Consider the following 18,392-nt stretch of genomic DNA (forward strand, 5'->3'; position numbering starts at 1 on the left):
GGGTGTAACGCCCACCACTAGAAAAGGGGCAGGGCTTAAAGAATAGAAAGACGAGCAAGAAAACGCATCCGAATCCGAAAAAGACGGGGCTTGAACGGAGTGATGCCCCTCTCCTCCAATGGCTGGCCTCCGTTTAGGAAGCCAGCCTATGGAGAAGAGGGGCGGGTTCAAGCCACCTAACTAAGAATCATTAAATCTCTGACCGAGACTGCGCAAGCGCAGCCTACGGTCCCCGACCTAAAAATGTGCTTTTATTTGTGCTTTGTAACTGCTGACATATTCTGAAATATACGTACAGTTAATTTAAAGGGGTTTAGATGTTTTCGTGTTACACAAATTGATATCCTAAGGCCCTTCCTTTCACATCTGAACTCTGCAAGATTCTACAGTTCACTTTATAAAACCCTTCACGTGGCAGATACGTAAAAGTAAACCCCAATCTCCATGATAAAAGAGCAAGCTGCAGTGTGTCAGAAGACACAGATTGACCTCTGACCTCGGTCTGTGCAAGCACAACAGACAAGATAACAACAAACGTTAAAAGCTTCGTAATTGCTTCTTCGCCTTCTGACCTCCAGCGTGGTTATTTTGGGGGTGCTGAAGCGCCCCAGCACCCCTACTTCCAGCGCCTGTGCTAGCTCTCTGCACACTTCCTGGTCCGGGGGGAGGGGCGACGAACCCCGGGGGCATTTGAGGACTTTCCAGAACGGAGTAAGACCTGGCACCAGTTCCAGCGGTGAGGTCACATCTGCCCTGCCCACTGCTTCGGATGTTCTCCAGATATCAGCCTGGCAGGGCTGTTGTGCTTTGAGAAGACAGCGTTGAGCAGCACTGGGCGGGCTGAGGACAGAGGGGAGCCCTAAAACAGCAACCAGCAGAGGCACAAGATCAGACAGAGAGACACAGAAGCATCTGGGAGTGGGACTGAGGAGCAGAGAGCACAGTGTCCCCGTGGACTGCCGGCCACCTGCAAGAGATACAAGATCACACAGAGAGACACAGCAGCACCTGCGACCGAGGGCACAGACAGGCCGTGGCTGCCTGTCACCTGCAAGAGGAGCAAGATCACACAGAAAGAGACAGCAACATCCAGGACTGAGAGCACAGGGAACCCCTGGGAGTCCAGTGCTTTAAATGGGCCGGTACTCTAGAGTACGGAGTACCTGCACTTTTATTTTCCCATTTCAAGCACTGCCTGGGACTGTCTGCCACCTGCAAGAGGCACAAGATCACACAGAGAGAGACAGCAGGATCCAGGACTGAGAGCACATGAGAGCTTACTGGACCAACGGCCAAACAAGATGAAACCAGGTAACACAATTTACACAGTTACAGCGCCAGGGACAGGCGGGAAGCAACCCTGGGACCAGGGGCGGCCTGGCCTGGCGCGGTTGTTGTACTAAACACACGGAACCTGTGTTGTAGTATTTTTCACGCGGTGCCGCTACTAACCCCACGGGCAACGCCTTTATTTTATTATTACGTCATGCCTGGGGCGAACCATTGTACCGAGGCAGGGGGTGATTCCCCTCGATCACCCCACTGACGTCTCATTCATGGAGCATTCCACAGGGGTAGCAGCAGCAGTGCTTGGGGTAAGAAAGGGCAAGCAAGGCAGGGGTAACAGGTGCCCCCCAGATGCCCCTGGTTGCTGCCCAGTCTGGCGCAGAGAAGGGACAGAGAAGGGGGGAGGGGACAGGGAGAGGCTCGGAGAGGGACTGTGTGCGTCACGTGTCTGTCAGGAAAAGTACAAACAGTACCATGGCCAGCGCATTGCAATTAAGACTGCCTGTGTCTCAAAGATGAACGGGCGACGTCACAACTAGAGAATGTATGCATTAACTGTGTCTGCATGTGGAACTCCTACTGGCGGAAGTGTGTGTGTGCGAGAGAGAGAAAGAATGAACTTTGCGCGCTCTGAAGGGAAGATAATGAACTTTATGTGTGAGAGTAACGTCCCTTACAAGGGGGTGTGTCTATGTACGCACCTGTGTCAGGTGCAATGCTAAAAATATAACCAATATTTGTAAGTGAAAGGGGTGGGGCCAGGAAGGGTGGAGTCAGTGATAATCACACATTACGTGTTATCTTTAGATGGGTTTTGTGAGAAGCGAATGGCACCTGGAATGAATGAGTATTGTCAGTTTTCTGAGAAAGAGAGGTGCAGACAGTGAGAGATTCGGAGCACTCTATATGTACAAGAGACGCACAGAAGGATGAAGGGAAGGAGAGGGCATTCAAAATAAACAAGGGAAGTAAAAAGGGCACGTTTAGGTCAAGTTTAATTTTTCACTCAGTTATTAGCAGTATAGCAGGTGACATTTGTTTACAACAATGCAATTTGTGGATGTAGAATTTTAAAATGTGCTCTGAAGGAATGTGGCTTTTAACAGTCTGTGTGTAAACAATGTAACTTTCAAAGAGACGACAGATGCTTGCATTGCGCAAAAAGGAACTTCGGTGCTGGATGTGAACCCCTTTACGAGCGACAGTCAAGGGCAAACATGGGAAGAGATATCACCGCAGCCCTGCCGGAAAGACTGCACTCTTTGACACTTACAATATGTAGAGAGCGAAAGTGGCCCCATCTCTTCTGGGCCTACAGCTTGATCTGCAGCTAGTAGCGAAGCCAGTGTCATTGCCACTAGTGCAAGGAAGGAAATGGACCCCTAGGGTGCTGTTTGAATGATAAAATACAGTAATAATTCAATTTCAGTTCTTGCCTCAGGACCCTGGGCCTGGTGCCACTGCACCTGCGGCCCAATGAAAGCCACACCTCTGCTTGAAGCCAGGAGAAAGAATCTGTGCCTCCTACATCATGGGAGAGTTCATTGGTGTTCGTGACTCCACGCCTCAGGGACGCCATGTTTCCAGCCCCCCTGTTTCCCTTTGCAAACCACTGCAATTGGTTCAGTGCAAGAGGAAGAGGAGGACAGTTTTCAGTATTCTTTGCATTAAAAAAGAAAGCCTTTGAATAGAATGTGAAGTGCTCTGACGCCTTCGGGAAAAGTCCGCACTATATAAAAATGCATAAATAAAATAAATAAAATAAAATAAAATAAAAGATGACATAAACTCATCCTACAGCCACGACATGGGCTAGCGCCTTGACTCTATTTATTCAATAGCTAGCCAAAAGGTAACAGGTCTTAGAGGAAGCGGGAGTATGACCACAAGTAATTCAATGTATTTGCCTAATGATTTGTGGCAGCTAGGATTCAGCGTAAGCAAGACTTGTAACCAGAGCACCCTGCGTGCCCACAAATAGAGCTGGGTGAGCAGGTGCGGTGCGTGCATTTGAGCGCTGGGGCGTTGTCCCACTTATATCATGGCTCCTGACCACCTATTAAGGTGAGGAAAGTACCATTTATAAATAGGGCTCCCGGTTTTATGGTATTTATTTTCTTGACATTTCCGTCTGTATTTTTCCATATTTATTTTTTACACATTTTATCTGTATTTATCCATTTTTATTTTGGGTTTTGTAAGACAAATGAAGCAAAATTAGTACATTTACACATTTATTTACCAATAAATATAAATTCTTATCTGAATGTATGACCGGTTGCAATATTATAAAGTCCAACAGATTATATATCAATACACATATATGAAAATATGAACATGTTAGTATCAACCTTTTGCATATATACTGGAATTAAAGCCTCATAACAATATTTTCTTTATTTTCTAACTGCTCACCTGTAAATCTACATAGCTCTTGGCTTGATAGTCATGACTAACAATATTTAGAATCCCTCAAAAAAAGAGGCTAATTCAGTTTTTATCCACATTTACATATAAATACATACAGGAAAATAAATGGTTTTCTGTCTGTATTTATCTGTAAAATTCTGTGAAAATGGAAAACAAGGAGCCTTATTTATAAAGTACACTATTTACATTTTGCCCGCAGCCTGCGGCAGTCAGCCTTTTCTGCGGGCCAGATTTAGAATTGACGGCTGAGGCGGGGCCTAAATCAGTGCAAGCCTGAGGGAGGTGGAGTTGCTTAACATTGTTGACAGGCACCCGTTAGGAGCACCTGGGCCCAAGAGCACATGTCAGGTTGGACGGCTGCCTTTCTACGGCCAGCCACTATTAGCCTCCCTGCTGTCTCCCCACTTCCGCGTTAGTGAGTCGGGGATGACTCCAAGCTGCCGCCCTTGGTCTCAATGTAAGCGCTGAGGTTGCCTGCCCTAGCCAATCCAGGTGGTGCCGTAACAGCAGGAGCAGCTTCTGGATTGACTTAGAGGCGTGGGTTTAGTTCCTAGGCTGGGCCTCTGCTAATTGTTTTCGCCTCTGCTGAATATGTAGTAATTAATCTTATGGATCCATCCTTTTTAGTTTCCTTTGATATAAGTGAGTCAAGGGTAACTTACTTAGACACAGAGATTTACATCGTGGACAACAGGATTCAAAACATACTTCATAGGAAATAAACAGAAACTAATGCAATTTTACACGCTGAGAGCTTCCACCGACAAAGTCGAATAAATAGCATCCCATATGGAGAATTGTTAAGAATTCAAAGGATTTGTTATCAGGAAAGTGAAATGGAAAAATACACCAGGGAAACAACACAAAGATTTGAAGGAAGAGGATACAAAAAACATGTAATCAGAACAGGAATAGCGAAAATGAAACAAATATCAATAACAGCGTTATTAAAAACAAGGAAACCAAAAAGGATGGTCCAATAAGATTAATTACTACATATTCAGCAGAGGTGAAAAAATCAACTGAATTCTAAGAAAGCATTAGAACATCCTACAACTGGATTCAACAGTGGCAAAAATAGTGGAAAATCATCCAAATGTGACATTCAGAAGAGAAAAAAATCTAAAGGACTCCCTAATGCCCAGTCACTTTAAGAAAAACAAACCTACGAACTGGCTTACACATTCAGGCTTTCATAAATGCAATAAATGCAAAGTGTGTCAAATTGCAGCCAGCGAACAAGAGGTCACCTTAGTGAAAAATCAAAAAAAGAAAATCAAACAACATATTATGCGTAAAATTCAATTTGTGATATACGTCATCGAATGTCCTTGTAACCAACAATATGTATGAGGTACTGTCTCTGAATTGAAAAAGAAGATATTTGAACATGTGAGAGCAACAATAAACAAAGATCAAAGTAATGCAGTGGAAAAACATATGGAAATACATAATCAAAGCAACTGGAAGAAATTAACATTTTATGCAATTGAACAAATTGAACTAAATGAACGTGGAGGAGATCGAGAGCGAAAGCTAAGGCAAAAGGGAATCTTGTCATATACTTAACTTGAGAATAATAGCACCTTATGGTCTGAATCAGGACGAAGAATTATACATTCATTTATCGATGGTCTGGACAATAACTGTAACTTCTTTGACTCTTAGCTCTTTTGTACACTATTTATCTCACATCATGGTAATAATGGTTTTATGTGTTTTTTTTGCAATTTTTTAGATGTGTTATTTGCACTGGAATTATGCAATTTATTTGATTGGTAAAACCCAAGGTATATCACATCTATAAAATAATTGAAACAATGTTGCTCAGGTATTGAGAGGTGCAATGATCTGGTTTTTTGCTGAATGCAAGCCCACTGGAGGACTAAATGTTTTAAAAACAATTAATCGGAATACTATAATCAATCGAGTTGAGATCTACCAGCAGGGTAACAGGAATCTGTTATAAACAAAACAAGTTTTGATATAAAATCGATAAATAAAATATTGTCACATTGAGGCTCACTATGAATAGACATTCTATTATAATATGGGCCCACTGGAGGGCAAAATTCTCGAATACAAATAACTACTTAATTGTTGACAAAATCATATATTAAATACGACATGTAACGTAAAAGAAAGACATTCGAAAACTACTCATCCCAATATGCATCTTAAACAAAGTCAATTATGACTAATAATTCATGATTGGTTTTAAGCAAAAAACGTATGACATATAAATCATGTTACAAGTGTCATGATATACTATGGTTTTTTATTAAAGTTTATATTTTGTTATTCTAAATACATAAAAGTACACCTCCCATGAGTGCTTGGGAACGCCGTGGGTGGAAATGACGAAAGATGTAGAAAGGAAAAAGTATAAAATATGTCGGGAATTGTGGTAATACAGAAATGCTGTATATCCCGTGACCAAGCTCCCAGTGGGACCGAAACGTGTAGGGATGTGGATCGTATTGTTTACAGCCTGAATTTTAATTAAAGCATAAAGATTGGGAATTCACCCGTGAGTGCAGCTCATTACTTTCAACTGGAAGAGTGATATATATATATATATATATATATATATATACACACATATTTATTACCTACTGGCTATCGCCAGTAGGTATATATAGTTAGGATTAATTCCCTATGGGACTTTTGAAAATTCTATGTCTAATAACTTTGGCGTTTGTGGATGGAATCGGCTGAAATTTTCAGGAAAATGGCACATTTTGTTTCTGAGCAGCTCCTGAAAATTTGGTGGGGTTTCGTCAAGGGGGGGCTGAGAAAAAAGGGGGGTCCCAAAACGCGTTTTTGCATTGAGTTTTCCATAGGGCGGTTGGACTCACTTTTAGCTCGAACGGCTGAATGGATTTGCACGAAACTTGGCAAAATTGTAGGGACTGTTAGCCCGATGTGCCTTTGCTAGGTCTCAATATATGTGCTCCAGTAGTTTTTGAGAAATTAACGTTTAAATCAAGATATATATCTGTAACAGCGCTCTGGGCAGCGATCCGGTCCGCTTACTTTTCGCTTATCGGAACTTTGCGCGCAGAAAGCTGATTGGCTCTCCGGTGTCTGTCAACATTCTAAACAGTCCGGAGCGGCCGCCATCTTGTCTCTCGGTAGGATCGAGAGAGAAGAAGAGGTGAAAAACGAAGGGTGAATTTAATGAAAGGGGGCAAGGTATCCCCCTTTTGACCCCCTAGGAATGCTGTTGGGGTTATTAAAGGGACCCGTGGGGAAAAGAAAAAAAAAATGATTTTTCACGGTAGAAGCGCTTCACGGGCCGCGAACTGGGCCGCAAACTGGTAGCGAAACGGGAATTCGCCATTTTGTGCTTCGTAAATTAAATTACTAGTTATAAGTGGGTACGGGAGACGTATCCTAATCCCCTATGTTTCCTGAGGGTGGGTGAGGAGGCTGATATATGTTGATACATCTCTTCCAGCGGCTGTGCGTGAGCTTTTTTTTTTTTTTTGCTGCGTGACAGTCCGGAGCGGCCGCCATCTTGTCTCTCGGTAGGATCGAGAGAGAAGAAGAGGTGAAAAACGAAGGGTGAATTTAATGAAAGGGGGCAAGGTATCCCCCTCTTGACCCCCTAGGAATGTTGTTGGGGTTATTAAAGGGACCCGTGGGGAAAAGAAAAAAAAAATGATTTTTCACGGTAGAAGCGCTTCACGGGCCGCGAACTGGGCCGCAAACTGGTAGCGAAACGGGAATTCGCCATTTTGTGCTTCGTAAATTAAATTACTAGTTATAAGTGGGTACGGGAGACGTATCCTAATCCCCTATGTTTCCTGAGGGTGGGTGAGGAGGCTGATATATGTTGATACATCTCTTCCAGCGGCTGTGCGTGAGCTTTTTTTTTTTTTTTGCTGCGTGACAGTCCGGAGCGGCCGCCATCTTGTCTCTCGGTAGGATCGAGAGAGAAGAAAAGGTGAAAAACTAAGGGGGAATTTAATGAAAGGGGGCAAGGTATCCCCCTCTTGACCCCCTAGGAATGTTGTTGGGGTTATTAAAGGGTCCCGTGGGGAAAATAAAAAAAAAATGATTTTTCACGGTAGAAGCGCTTCACGGGCCGCGAACTGGGCCGCAAACTGGTAGCGAAACGGGAATTCGCCATTTTGTGCTTCGTAAATTAAATTACTAGGTATAAGGGGGTGCGGGAGACGTATCCTAATCCCCTATGTTTCCTGAGGGTGGCTGAGGAGGCTGATATATGTTGATACATCTCTTCCAGCGGCTGCGCCATCTTGCCTTTTTTCGAATGCCACAATTTTGTCGTGCACGGCAGCCATTTTAGATGCCAGGCTGGTCCCAGGCTATCACCTACCCCTGCGGATGTAGTTTATGGCCCCAGCTGTAGAGAATTCAGACATGCCAATCCTCCTGATTCAGGCGTGTGAGTACTGATTTCAGTGCTAGTCTCCCGCCTCCCGATTTCTGCAAGCAAAAACCCGGGGGCATATTACTAACAACTAGCGATAATTTTTGTCTATAACTTGTTTAGAGACAAAAATTATCGCCGCACATCGGCGATTTTTATCGCAGATAAACCTTGCTATTATCGCAGAAAAGTCAGCGATATTCATGTATTATCGACCTAATGCTCTTAGCCATGTTATCCACCTCCCATTGGATAACATGGCTAAAACCTGCTCAGGGCAGGTGTTAGCTTTTGGAGATATTCGCGCTTAGTGCGAATATCTCCAAAAGTTGGTAATAGAAGGTAGCGATGTTAGGGACTGTTTCCAGTCGCTAACATCTTGGCACGCCACTTTGCATGTCATTAGTGATAAGTATCACTGACATGCAAAGCCGGGCCCAAGATGGTCGCTATCTCCTTTTAGGTGTCACTAACTGGTGTTAGCGACAGCTTGATAATAGGGAAATAATTTTATCTCCGCTTTCATGGTTTTTAAAGCCAAAAAAGGGGAGATAAACCCCCTTGCTAATATGCCCCACGATTCCTTGGGGGTTTCAGCTGATAGGGCTTGGTATTGTGTTACATGGTAATTTTTCCATGAAACGTCAGAGGGTCGATGTAGGGGTTCTAGAAGAGGTGATAAACCATTTAAGCCTCATGAACAAGCGCATGGTCTTTTAAAGATTTCTGAAGTACTCGGGGCGGCGGTGTGTGTGTGCCCTCTTTCAGGAGCGGGCGGGGGGGCACTGCCAGCAACTTGCCAGGTCAGGTAGTGTTCAACACGTGCATCACCCTTTCTCTGCTTGCTATTGCGCTCCATGCTTCGGAAAGGTAAGAAAAAGAACGTGCATTTGAGTTTGAAATGTCCGATCCTGCAGCAGCACACTTCCAAAGCCCACACATGACAATAACCCGATTCAAGGCCCCATTCACCCGTTTTTCAAAAAATAGATAACACTCCAACAAATTAAGGTTATAAAACTTTATTAACTTTTAACGATAATGAACAGAACAAAAACTAAAAACATTTAAACATTTATTAACACAAAAAGCAACAATGGTTAGAAGCTGTCTTTTGTGCGAATAGTCCCAAGGCAGCACAACGTGCAGAGTTCTGGACGGCACCCAGGTGATGTCGCCTGGGTGCCGCACTGGTTTAGGGATCCTACAATGCTGCTCCGAAAATTGGCGTGGGGCGTCCCGGGTGGGGCGGGGGGAGGCCTCGTCAGTAGCGGTCTGTTGTGCGAATAGTCCCAAGGCAGCACAACGTGCAGAGTTCTGGACGGCACCCAGGTGATGTCGCCTGGGTGCCGCACTGGTTTAGGGATCCTACAATGCAGCACAGAAAAACAGCGTGGGGCGTCCCGGGTGGTGCGGGGGGAGGCCTCGTCAGTAGCGGTCTGTGTCCAGTGTCACATGGCTGACACAACATGTACGACAGGCACCCAGGTGATGTCCAGTAAACTGCCGCACTGGTTTTGGTATCCTACAATGCTGCTCCGAAAATTGGCGTGCGGCGGCCCGGGGGGGGGGGGGGGGGAGGCGGCGTGAACGGGTCTCCCCAGGTGGCGGCCATCTAGCTGAGTTGCGCTCGCTCTTGCGGCCACGGCGTCTCGCTCACCATGTTGTGGAGTTGCTCCCACTCTTGCAGTGCAGCGATAGGCGGCTGCCACATGGCTGTCAAAATGGCGGACGGCTCTTCGGTTTTGGGCCTGGTCCACTGAAATGGCCCTGGGACACCTTGGAAGTCGGACGCTTGCCTGCTAGGGCTTGGGCTCCATTCTCGAAAAGCGTCCCCTCAGCCGTGAAGATTGTATAAAAGTCTTGGGGGCCCCCGACTCCCGCAGGCTTCCGGTGGGGAGCGGCTGCCATGATTGCTCGCGGAATGACCACGACGGAGCCACGAGATGGTGGTGCTCTCATGCTGACGCCAGCTTCAGTCTGAATGATCCAGAAACAAGGTGGGGCTTTCATCGTTTGGGAAAAAAAAATGTTCTAAACCAATGAAAAGTGTTATTTTTAGGTCATATGACCAAGCCTTCCATCTTTAGGAAACCAAAAGTAAAATGAACCAATGAAAAGTTTTATAAACAAGTCACATGACCTGTTATGCGACATAGGGCTACAAAAAGCGTAGAAAATCCGTTGGCACGTGAGGCGGCGTCAGTAGCGGACCGATGTGCGAATAGGCCGAAGGCAGCACAACGCGCCGAGATCCGGATGGCACCGAGGTGGTGTCCAGCAAATTGCCGCACTGGTGTGGCCATCCTACAATGCTGCGCCGAAAGACGGCGTGTCCAGCTGAATTGCGGTCACTGTTGCGGTACAGTGACTCGAACGCGCCGAGATCCGGATGGCGCCGAGGTGGTGTCCAGCAAATTGCCGTACTGGTGTGGCCATCCTACAATGCTGCGCCGAAAGACGGCGTGTTCAGCTGAGTTCCGGTTACTCTTCCGGCACAGTGACTCGAACGCGCTGAGATCCGGATGGCACCGAGGTGGTGTCCAGCAAGTGGCTGCACTGGTGTGGCCATCCTACAATGCTGCGCCGGAAGTCGGCGTGGGGTGCCCCGTTGGCTTATGAGGTGATGTCAGTAGTGGACTGATGTGTCAATAGGTCGGAACCAGCACAAGGCGCCAAGATCCGAATGGCAAGTCCTGGATGTTGAGTGCCTCAGTTGAGATTTCTGAGAAGTGCTTGTAGAACTGTCTGAAGCTTATTTGCACCTGCTGCAGCTTCACTAGGTCCGGCGGAACTTGTTGCCTTTTCCTTTGTGCTTCTTTTCCTACAATGCGTTTCTTCTGAAGACACGACCAGGTCCCTGAATGTGTGCAGGGGGACGCTATTGAATGAATGAACGCGCCGAGATCTGGATGGCACCGAGGTGGTGTCCAGCAAATTGCCGCACTGGTGTGGCCATCCTACAATGCTGCGCCGAAAGACGGCGTGTCCAGCTGAATTGCGGTCACTGTTGCGGTACAGTGACTCGAACGCGCCGAGATCCGGATGGCACCGAGGTGGTGTCTAGCAAATTGCCGCACTGGTGTGGCCATCCTACAATGCTGCGCCGAAAGACGGCGTGTCCAGCTGAGTTGCGGTCACTGTTGCGGTACAGTGAGTCGAACGCGCCGAGATCTGGATGGCCAAGTTTCAAGTTTCATCTGGCAGTTTTTCTCCATCCCTCCTGGATCAAAGAAGGTGAATGCTAAATATGCCACCTGCCTCATCTGAACATATGAAGTTAACTTGTATACACTGTGGTGCTATGCTGTCCTATGGCAACATGAGCATCAACCTGATGAATACGGCATTCGAAAATCATAAATGCCCTAATGCACCCAAGAAGTAATTTTTTTTTTGCTCCAGTTGAGCCGTTTTCAATGCCTGTTTTTTGTTGTTTCCCCTCCATCAAGAACAAAACAAAAATACAAGGCGCTAAGATCCGAATGGCAAGTCCTGGATGTTGAGTGCCTCAGTTGAGAGTTCTGAGCAGTGCTTGTAAGACTGTCTGAAGCTTATTTGCACCTGCTGCAGCTTCACTAGGTCCGGCGGAAATTTTTTCCTTTTCCTTTCTGCTTCTTTTCCTACAATGCGTTTCATCTAAAGACACGACCAGGTCCCTGAATGTGTGCAGGGGGACGCTATTGATTGAATGAAAATGGCGGCTTGACACAAAGCTGACTCAAGCGTTACTGTTGGTGCTATACAGACAAAAATTGGTTTTCAGTTTGTACATTCTTCAGGTTTTTTTTTCCATCTAAGTCTGATTGAGAGTTTGTAGAAAAATGGCTTCAGATTTTCCACATACTACTCTTCAACATTCTTCCTAAATGTAACAATGTGAAACTCACTAGGAGAACGGCTGTTTCTGTTTCCTTTCAAAATGCTGCCACCAATATTTTCTGAATAGAAGACACCATCTTGTAACATAAAGGGCCGAAAGGGGTTCTGGTCTGGCCGATGGTTGGTGGAGACATTTTGACTATATCTTGGACCTGCCCGGCCTCGCCCAAAATGGCGCCGGTATAAATGGGACTCGTAACTCTTTGCCCGCAAATGTATATCTAGAAAATGTTATTGTAAGTGGCCCTGTCGTATTTTAATTACAAAATGTACGTCCACCGATTCCGCAACTGTTAGACACCTTTGTTCTTGTCACCTAATGGCCCGCTCGTTACGTTCTTCTACAGTGTAAATGTCTCCTCATCATATACGATTTGAGTTTGCTCCGTGGCCGGCCCACGTGGTTATAGGCCCGTATTTGTATACTGACATTTTCACAATAAAGGTTTTTAAAACAAAACACGGTAGTAGTATTTTCATTTGTAAAGTTTTTACTTTTAGTGACTGTTTTCGAATCAGTAAAAGGCAAGTGAAATAAAGCAGTCCAATTACATGACGGATAAAAGGTATAATATGTAGGAACGCAGTAAAGATAAATGGTCAAGGGCAGTTGTGTTTTTCATGTCTGCAACATAAAGTGATCGATAAGAATCTGATAATCAGGCGTATCGGCGACTAAGACAGCAGGCCGAATCTCTTTTACTCAACGGCTCCGTCATGGAAGGAAGAAACGCCCTTTTTCTCGAAAAAGGAATATATTTTACTTGCAAGACAGTTGTAAATTTTCCGGGAAAGTACATTAGCCTGGAATATTATAACATATGTTTGAAAAAAAAATATTGTTCGAAAATAATAAAAAGCGTAATTTTTAGGTCATAAGACCAAGCTTTTCATCATTAAATTAACAAAAGTAAAATGAACCAATGAAAAGTTTTATTAACAAGTCACATGACCTGTTATGCTTACGTTACGCGCTGCGCGCCGCGCCTCGGATCACTTCCGGGTGCGCTAACGCGGCGTGTCATAAAACGCATTACGCGACAACGTAGGTCAAGAATATAGTCTAAATGTCTCCACCAACCAGCGTTCAGAACACAACCCCTTTCAGCAGTCCAAAAAGTTCTGTTAAATGACAACAGAGGGGACAGGCAACAAGAACCATCAGTCAAAGAGGGGAGGGCAAGTTCTTCTCTTCCGGGTCATGTTGGGGCGCTACCGGAACTGATCGAATTGGTAGTCTACAGTGTTTCTGGATGTTTCACACTAAAGCTGGCGTCAGCATGAGACCACTACCATCTCGTAGCTCCGTCGTGGCCATTCCACGAGCAATCATGGCAGCCGCTCCCCACCAGAAGCCTGCGGGAGTCGGAGGCCCCCAAGACTTTTGTAGAATCTTCACGGCTGAGGGGACGCTTTTCGAGAATGGGACCCAAGCCCTAGCAGACAAGCGTCCGAGTTCCAAGGTGTCCCAGGGCCATTTTAGTGGACCAGGCCCAAAACCGAAGAGCCGGCCGCCATTTTGAGAGTCCTGTGGCAGCCGCCTATCGCTGCACCGCAAGAGCGGGCGCATCTCAACTACATGGTGAGCGAGACGCTGTAGTCGCAAGAGCGGGCGGAAAACAGCTGAATGGCGGAAGAGGCACAGTGTAGCAAAAGCGGGCGGAATGGCAACTAAAACGATAAAGGGGCGCCCCACTACAGCTTGTCTTCAGGTCAAACGGATTGTGGGACAAGGTCCAGAATTGAAGAGTCATCAAAAGGCAAAAAGTACCGCCGGACCCCGGGAGCCGGCCGCCTATGTCGGGGGCGATCTCAGGCTACACCAGTGCTATAAGACTTGGGGAGGGTGTCGGAGCCAAGCGTCTTCTCCGAGTCCATGGCCATCACAGCGTCCCTCAGGGGCCTCCGTCAAGCTGTTTAGGAAGGTAACATATCACATTGTTTTCTAATGCAGTCAGGTCCACAAACGACACTCACTTACTTTGAGAATAGTGAAGCTGCAGTAGGTGGAAATAAGCTTCAGACAGTGTTACAAGCGCTGCTCAGAACTCTTAACTATGGCACCCAACATCTAGAACTTATGCTATTTGAGAATGGTAGTGACATCGAAGCATCTCAGGGACCAAAACCATTAACGTACTTTCACGTATGAAAATCTTACTTGGGGAGGGGGCAGGAGCGAAGCGCCCCCTCCCAGTCAGCGCCACCACACCGTATGTTGAAAATCTGAAGCCATCGTTCTACAAAGTCAACCAAACTTGGATTGAAAAATCTAGAAAAATGTACAAACTGAAAACCAGTTTTGGTCTGCATAGCATCAGTAGCAACGCTTGAGTCAGCTTTGTGTCAAGCCGCCATTTTGATTCAACAAAGCACAGGCATTGAAAAAGGCTGAAATTCAGAACTCTAAACTATGGCACCCAACATCCAGGAGCTTGCTATCCGGATCTTGGAGCCTTGTGCTGTTTTCGATCTATTCACACATCGGTCCACTACTGACATCATCTTATAAACCAACGTTATGTAAATAGTTTTTTAATAAAATGTTTTACCCTGTTTCTTTGCTGGTGTGTTGTCTATATTTTTAATATTTGCATAGGGTTTGTCATTATTTTGTGCGGGATGGGTGATGGAGCCGAGCTGTCTTGCAGCCCTCATGGTGTGGAGCTCAGTTCATGTCACTATTTTCGTATTTCTCAAGAAGGGTTGTTCCTAATATTTCTATTTTAGCGAGGTCAAAAAGAGATCCAATTAGTGGCCTACTGATTTTGCTCGATTACTTTTATTTTTTTTACACGATTTTTCACTATCTGCAAAGACTAAACAGAGTATTGCGACTTTGTGCTTGTTTGTAAATAGAGAATGATCCAAAGAGAACCAATTCTAAAACAGTAAATGCTTGGACAACAATCAATCAAATGGAGAGACAAGGAGGTACGACGGATTACAACGGAGGGGAGGGGGGGGGCAGCGTTCAAAGCACATCAGCGTGCATAAATACGAAAATGTTTTTATCTATCACGTACTTGACATTTTAAAGCTTTTCATATTTGCTATTAAAAAACCAATGAAATTCACAGAAAAAACCATAGGTTATAGTGGATATATAGTTAGGAATTTGCATTTACAAAACCTTGAAAATTCAATGAAAAAACCATAGGTTATAGGCCATATATAGTTAGGAATTAGCATTTACAAAACCTTATTTTACTCGCATAAAACCATTGAAATTCCATATATAGTTAGCTAACTATAAGCGCTAACTATATATCGCGCACCCGCAATCCACTGCTGATGATGTCACATATTACATCATTCATGACATGGTCAGTGACATCACTGATGACATCACTGATGACATCTCAAATGACATCACTGATGACAACTCAAATGATATCAATGATGACATCTCAAATGACATCACTGATGACAACTCAAATGACATCACTGATGACATCTCATTTGTCATCACTGATCACATCACTCATGTGATAATACAATGAACCTCTTCAGACTCTAATATAACCTTACATACACTCAGTATAAACAGACACTCACAGACTGTCACTCATCCATGGAGTTACTCACACACCTAGTCAGTCATGCAAAGAATCAATCACACCTCCATTTCCTCAACTATACAGTTATACACATCTTACTTATTCAAACATATAATAACACATATTTACTCTCTTATATAATCCCTGATACAAGCTCACAGTGATCGATACAGCCACTCACACATTCACTGGCTCTTATGTTCAGTTATTTATATATCTCAACTCTCACATGTATTGTGTTTTACATACGTACTTACTTGCACATGTAGCAATGAGAAATCCATTCACTCACCAACACACCCATGCACAGTCAACCGCCCATATAGCTGTTTCCACATGCACTCTTGAACTCATACTCCTAGTGAATCAACTGCTTACACATCTATGCACAGAGTCACGCACCTCCCAGCCACCCACACACACACTCAGCCTCCCATTCAAATATTTGGGCAACCAATCAATAACCCATATGGCCACTCTTATAGCTACTGATCAACACATGCAGCAGCTTACACAACATCAAACATACTGATGCACGAATTAAGACAGTTTAGTCACTAACCCATGTACTCAGTGAGACACATTTAATCACTCACTCATACAGTCAGTCATGCACCTACTAAATTCTTCATCCAGACACTTATACATCCACTCATTCTTCAATATGTGAAACATATTTAAACTTTACAGACACATACAATCACTGGATGTTGTGATCAGTGATGTCATCAGTGATGTCACTGACCATGTCATGAATGATGTAATATGTGACATCATCAGCAGTGGATTGCGGGTGCGCGATATATAGTTAGCGCTTATAGTTAGCTAACTATATATGGAATTTCAATGGTTTTATGCGAGTAAAATAAGGTTTTGTAAATGCTAATTCCTAACTATATATGGCCTATAACCTATGGTTTTTTCATTGAATTTTCAAGGTTTTGTAAATGCAAATTCCTAACTATATATCCACTATAACCTATGGTTTTTTCTGTGAATATATATATATATATATATATATATATATATATATATATATATATATATATATACACATATATATATATATATATATATATACACATATATATATATATATATATATATATATATATATATATATATATATATATATATATATATATATATATATATATATATATATATATATATATATATATATATTACTCAAGGAAAACTACAGACTCACCAACAACGGAACTACAGCAACCAGCAAGCCTGGCTGCAGCAACACTATCAGCCACACCCACTCAGGGCGGCACAGATTGAAACAAAATGCGTTTCAGTCGAGTTGGTGAGCTGCCGTGCAATGTGGTTAACAAACGTCCATGAAGAAGGGGCGTGTCTGCCCCGAAACGCGTCGGACTTCTTTTTAACAGGGAGAGGGGCTGAGAGGACATCGGGACAATTTGAAAGGCCGGATGGTGGATGTGTCATGGGCAGCCCTCCCTAAGCGCTTGGCGCATTGCTCTTTGACATTACCCACGGTTAGCCATAACCGGGGGAGGGGCTCCACTTCGCCGTCTATCTGGAATGCAGGAGCCGGTGAAGACTGCTGCAGGGACACGAATCCCCGCACTTACAGCGTGACACATCGTTACAATAATCATGACCTCGCAACCCACCCTCCAACCTGCAACTCAAGGTAAACAACAAATTGAGATGAATCAACACCGGATTGCGCACCTACTCAAGGAAAACTACAGACTCACCAACAACGGAACTACAGCAACCAGCAAGCCTGGCTGCAGCAACACTATCAGCCACACCCACTCAGGGCGGCACAGATTGAAACAAAATGCGTTTCAGTCGAGTTGGTGAGCTGCCGTGCAATGTGGTTAACAAACGTCCATGAAGAAGGGGCGTGTCTGCCCCGAAACGCGTCGGACTTCTTTTTAACAGGGAGAGGGGCTGAGAGGACATCGGGACAATTTGAAAGGCCGGATGGTGGATGTGTCATGGGCAGCCCTCCCTAAGCGCTTGGCGCATTGCTCTTTGATATATATATATATATATATATATTACCTACTGGCGGTCGCCAGTAGGTATATATAGTTAGGATTTTTTCTCTATGGGAATTTTGAAAATTCTATGTCTAATAACTTTGGCGTTTGTGGACGGAATTGGCTGAAATTTTCAGGAAAATGGAACATTTTGTTTCTGAGCAGCCCCTGACAATTTGGGGGGGTTTCATCAAGGGGGGGCCGAGAAAAAAGGGGGGTCCCAAAACGCGTTTTTCCCATGTTAATTTCCATAGGGCGGTTGGCCTCACTTTTAGCGCGAACGGCTGAATGGATTTGCACGAAACTTGGCAAAATTGTAGGGACTGTTAGCCCGATGTGCCTTTGCTAGGTCTCAATATATGTGCTCCAGTGGATTTTTAGTAATTTAGGTTCAAAAAAAGATATATATCTGGGCGGAGCCTAACCACACATCTGATCTGATTGGCTGTCAGCACTTCATCCAAGAAGTGTTGGCAGCCATCTTGGGACCAATATACATGATAGCACCTCATTAAAAAGCATTGTAATTAATAGAGGGTTTTAGGACTTTAGTTACATTATAAATCATTTGTTGATGGTACCATACTCGTTTTAGGAATTGTGGTGGGTTCTAAGGTGATTTTACCATGTGAAAAAACCTTCTGCTGTGATATCATGAATATTGTTTGAAAGAAAACTAATATCTCATGATTTTCCCACAGTGGTTTGGAAGGGGATCTATAAGCTAAACTGAAAGCATATTTTCTGTAAATTCACATTATCTTTCTCAGTCATGTGAAAATGAAGTCTGACATTCTCAGTAAAACATGT

The 18,392-nt window shown here is 44.4% G+C and overlaps 1 protein-coding gene across 1 annotated transcript in view; it reads left to right on the top strand.

Annotated features, from left to right (window-relative positions):
* The first annotated feature begins 996 nt into the window (after positions 1–996).
* Positions 997–18,392, top strand: part of LOC147678712 (phospholipid scramblase 3-like) — a 119,318-nt gene continuing 101,922 nt past the window's right edge. Inside the window, exon 1 of the mRNA XM_086946166.1 lies at positions 997–1,311. The gene's annotated coding sequence lies outside the window, so the exon portion shown is untranslated. The remainder of the gene's footprint in view (positions 1,312–18,392) is intronic.

The sequence above is a fragment of the Lissotriton vulgaris genome, chromosome 12 (assembly GCF_964263255.1).
Source record: "Lissotriton vulgaris chromosome 12, aLisVul1.2, whole genome shotgun sequence".
Lineage (NCBI taxonomy): Eukaryota > Metazoa > Chordata > Amphibia > Caudata > Salamandridae > Lissotriton > Lissotriton vulgaris.